Genomic DNA, 5,285 nt, shown 5'->3' with positions numbered 1-5,285 from the left:
TGTAGCGTTTGACCACGGGATCTAGCCCTTTGACTTTGCACGGACGGGCTTTGACTAGTGGACCTCCCCACCCGGTTGTGTTAGGTCAGCCCATAGGAACACTTTGGAGCAACATCCGGGCCAGACCCACAGCAATATCCCCTCCGAGTAGACCCCACGCGTCCGTTTCCCCCCTCCAGGTGCCGGCGGCGGCGCCGTCCGTGAGGGGGGCACACCCCAGACACGCGTGCCGGGCGTTTGCAACCGCCACAACACTTCCAGACTTGTGAGAGGCCGCCTACGCAAGATTTGGCAGCATGCTAGCCCCCGGAGGCCGCTTGCCACAGCCGTAGACGCGCGAAGGGCAATCCGCGTAGAGGGTATTTTTTGGATACTTCTCCATCACCAAAAATTATGAAAAAATACCATCGTTCCTATAGCACATGTGCCCACGTCGTGCAAAAAAACTCATGATTTTATTGCGCTCCGAGTATTTAGTAATATTGACGCTGCATCGTTACCGCATAATGTCTACTACCGTGTCATCACCGTCCGTGAGGGGGGGACACGCACCGGAGACGCGTCCCGCCTCTTCGGACATGCCACCACACCACCCCGCATGTATGAGGGCCCGGTGCGATGCTCCGGTGGCATTGCTAACCCCCAGTGCCCCCGTCCCGCCTAACCCTGTAGCGTTTGACCACGAGATCTAGCCCGTTGACTTTGCAACGACGGGCTTTGACCAGTGGACCTCCCCACCCGGTTGTGTTAGGTCAGCCCATAGGAACACTTTGGAGCAACATCCGGGCCAGACCCACAGCAAGATCCCCTCCGTGTAGACCCCACGCGTCCGTTTCCCCCCTCTAGGTGCCGGCGGCGGTGCCGTCCGTGAGGGCGGCACACCCCGGACACGCGTGCCGGGCGTTTGCAACCGCCACAACACTTCCAGACTTGTGAGAGGCCGCCTACGCAAGATTTGGCGGCATGCTAGCCCCCGGAGGCCGCCGGCCACATCCGTAGACGCGCGAAGGGCAATCCACGAGAGGGAATTTTTAGGATACTTCTCCATCACCAAAAATTATGAAAAAATACCATTGTTCCTATAGCACATGTGCCCACGTCGTGCAAAAAAACTCATGATTTTATCGCGCTCCGAGTATTTAGTAATATTCATGCCGCATCGTTACCGCAGAACGTCTACTACCGTGTCATCGCCGTCCGTGAGGGGGGGGCACGCACCGGAGATGCGTCTCGCCTCTTCGGACATGACACCACACTACCCCGCATGTATGAGGGCCCGGTGTGACGCTCCGGTGGCATTGCTACCCCCAGTGCCCCCGTCCCGCCTAACCCTGTAGCGTTTTACCACGGGATCTAGCCCTTTGACTTTGCACGGACGGGCTTTGACCAGTGGACCTCCCCACCCGGTTGTGTTAGGTCAGCCTATAGGAACACTTTGGAACAACATCCGGGCTAGACCCACAGCAAGATCCCCTCCGTGTAGACCCTACGTATCCGTTTCCCCCCTCCAGGTGCCGGCGGCGGCGCTGTCCGTGAGGGGGGGCACACCCCGGACACGTGTGCCGGGCGTTTGCAACCGCCACAACACTTCCAGACTTGTGAGAGGCCACCTATGCAAGATTTGGCGGCATGCTCTCCCCCGGAGGCCGCCGACCACAACCGTAGACGCGCGAAGGGCAATCCGCGTAGAGGGAATTTTTCGGACACTTCTCCATCACCAAAAATTATGAAAAAATACCATCGTTCCTATAGCACATGCGCCCACGTCATGCAAAAACACTCATGATTTTATCGCGCTCCGAGTATTTAGTAATATTGACGCTGCATCGTTACCGCAGAACGTCTACTACCGTGTCATCGCCGTCCGTGAGGGGGGGGGCACGCACCGGAGATGCGTCCCGCCTCTTCGGACATGCCACCACACCACCCCGCATGTATGAGGGCCCGGTGCGATGCTCCGGTGGCATTGCTACCCCCCCCCCCCAAGTGCCCCCGTCCCGCCTAACCCTTTAGAGTTTGACCACGGGATCTAGCCCTTTGACTTTGCACGGACGGGCTTTGACCAGTGGACCTCCCCATCCGGTTGTGTTAGGTCAGCCCATAGGAACACTTTGGAGCAACATCCGGGCTAGACCCACAGCAAGATCCCCTCCGTGTAGACCCTACGTATCCGTTTCCCCCCTCCAGGTGCCGGCGGCGGCGCTGTCCGTGAGGGGGGGCACACCCCGGACACGTGTGCCGGGCGTTTGCAACCGCCACAACACTTCCAGACTTGTGAGAGGCCGCCTACACAAGATTTGGCGGCATGCTAGCCCCCGGAGGCCGCCTGCCACAGCCGTAGACGCGCGAAGGGCAATCCGCATAGAGGGAATTTTTTGGATACTTCTCCATCACCAAAAATTATGAAAAAATACCATCGTTCCTATAGCACATGGGCCCACGTCGTGTAAAAAAACTCATGATTTTATCGTGCTCCGAGTATTTAGTAATATTGACGCCGCATCGTTACCGCAGAACGTCTACTACCGTGTCATCGCCGTCCGTGAGGGGGGGGGGCACGCACCGGAGACGCGTCCCGCCTCTTCGGACATGCCACCGCACCACCCCGCATGTATGAGGGCCCAGTGCGACGCTCCGGTGGCATTGCTACCCCCAGTGCCCCCGTCCCGCCTAACCCTGTAGCGTTTGACCACGGGATCTAGCCCTTTGACTTTGCACGGACGGGCTTTGACCAGTGGACCTCCCCCCCGGTTGTGTCAGGTCAGCCCATAGGAACACTTTGGAGCAACATCCGGGCCAGACCCACAGCAAGATCCCCTCAGTGTAGACCCCACGCGTCCGTTTCCCCCCTCCAGATGCCGCCGGCGGCGCCGTCCGTGAGGGGGGCACACCCCGGACATGCGTGCCGGGCATTTGCAACAGCCACAACACTTCCAGACTTGTGAGAGGCCGCCTACGCAAGATTTTGGCGGCATGCTAGCCCCCGAAGGCTGCCGGCCACAGCGGTAGACGTGCGAAGGGCAATCCGCGTAGAGGAAATTTTTCGGATACTTCTCCATCACCAAAAATTATGAAAAAATACCATCGTTCCTATAGAAATGTGCCCACGTCGTGCAAAAAACTCACAATTTTATCACGCTCCGAGTATTTAGTAATATTGACGCTGCAGCGTTACTGCAGAACGTCTACTACCGTGTCATCGCCGTCCATGAGGGGGGGCCATGCACCGAAGACGCGTCCCGCCTCTTAGGACATCCCACCACACCACCCCGCATGTATGAGGGCCCGGTGCGATGCTCCGGTGGCATTGCTACCCCCAGTGCCCCCGTCCCGCCTAACCCTGTAGCGTTTGACCACGGGATCTAGCCCTTTGACTTTGCACGGATGGCTTTGACCAGTGGACCTCCCCACCCGGTTGTGTTAGGTCAGCCCATAGGAACACTTTCGAGCAACATCCGGGCTAGACCCACAGCAAGATCCCCTCCGTGTAGACCCCACACGTCCGTTCCTCCCCTCCAGGTGCCGGCGGTGGCGCCGTCCGTGAGGGGGGGGCACACCCGGACACGTGTGCCGGGCGTTTGCAACCGCCACAACACTTCCAGACTTGTGAGAGGCCGCCTACGCGAGATTTGGCGGCATGCTAGCCCCCGGAGGCCGCAGGCTACAGCCGTAGACGCGCGAAGGGCAATCCGCGTAGAGGGAATTTTTTGGATACTTCTCCATCACCAAAAATTATGAAAAAATACCATCATTCCTATAGCACATGCGCCCACGTCGTGCAAAAAAACTCATGATTGTATCGCGCTCCGAGTATTTAGTAATATTGACGCTGCATCGTTACCGCAGAATGTCTACTACCGTGTCATCACCGTCCGTGAGGGGGGGCCACGCACCGGAGACGCGTCCCGCCTCTTCGGACATGCCACCACACCACCCCGCATGTATGAGGGCCTGGTGCGACGCTCCGGTGGCATTGCTACCCCCCAGTGCCCCCGTCCCGCCTAACCCTGTAGCGTTTGACCACGAGATCTAGCCTGTTGACTTTGCAAGGACGGGCTTTGACCAGTGGACCTCCCCACCCGATTGTGTTAGGTCAGCCCATAGGAACACTTTGGAGCAACATCCGGGCCAGACCCACAGCAAGATCCCCTCTGTGTAGACCCCACGCGTCCGTTTCCCCCCTCCAGGTGCCGGCGGCGGTGCCGTCCGTGAGGGCGGCACACCTCGGACACGCGTGCCGGGCGTTTGCAACCGCCACAACACTTCCGGACTTGTGAGAGGCCGCCTACGCAAGATTTGGCGGCATGCTAGCCCCCGGAGGCCGCCGGCCACATCCGTAGACGCGCGAAGGGCAATCCGCGTAGAGGGAATTTTTAGGATACTTCTCCATCACCAAAAATTATGAAAAAATAACATCGTTCCTATAGCACATGTGCCCACGTCGTGCAAAAAAACTCATGATTCTATCGCGCTCCGAGTATTTAGTAATATTGACGCCGCATCGTTACCGCAGAACGTCTACTACCGTGTCATCGCCGTCCGTGAGGGGGGGGCACGCACCGGAGACGCGTCCCGCCTCTTCGGACATGACACCACACTACCCCGCATGTATGAGGGCCCGGTGTGATGCTCCGGTGGCATTGCTACCCCCAGTGCCCCCATCCCGCCTAACCCTGTAGTGTTTTACCACGGGATCTAGCCCTTTGACTTTGCACGTATGGGCTTTGACCAGTGGACCTCCCCACCCGGTTGTGTTAGGTCAGCCCATAGGAACACTTTGGAACAACATCCGGGCTAGACCCACAGCAAGATCCCCTCCGTGTAGACCCTACGTATCCGTTTCCGCCCTCCAGGTGCCGGCGGCGGCGCCGTCCGTGAGGGGGGGCACACCCCGTACACGCGTGCCGGGCATTTGCAACCGCCACAACACTTCCAGACTTGTGAGAGGCCGCCTACGCAAGATTTGGCGGCATGCTAGCCCCTGAAGCCGCCGGCCACAGCGGTAGACGCGCGAAGGGCAATCCGCGTAGAGGAAATTTTTCGGATACTTCTCCATCACCAAAAATTATGAAAAAATGCCATCGTTCCTATAGCACATGTGTCCGTGAGGGGGGGCACACCCCGGACACGTGTGCCGGGCGTTTGCAACCGCCACAACACTTCCAGACTTGTGAGAGGCCGCCTACGCAAGATTTGGCGGCATGCTAGCCCCCGGAGGCCGCCGGCCACAGCCGTAGACGCGCGAAGGGCAATCCGCATAGAGGGGATTTTTTGGATACTTCTCC

This window comes from Triticum dicoccoides, chromosome 7A, assembly GCF_002162155.2.
Source record: "Triticum dicoccoides isolate Atlit2015 ecotype Zavitan chromosome 7A, WEW_v2.0, whole genome shotgun sequence".
In the NCBI taxonomy this organism is placed as follows: domain Eukaryota; kingdom Viridiplantae; phylum Streptophyta; class Magnoliopsida; order Poales; family Poaceae; genus Triticum; species Triticum dicoccoides.
This window is presented reverse-complemented; position numbering follows the sequence as displayed.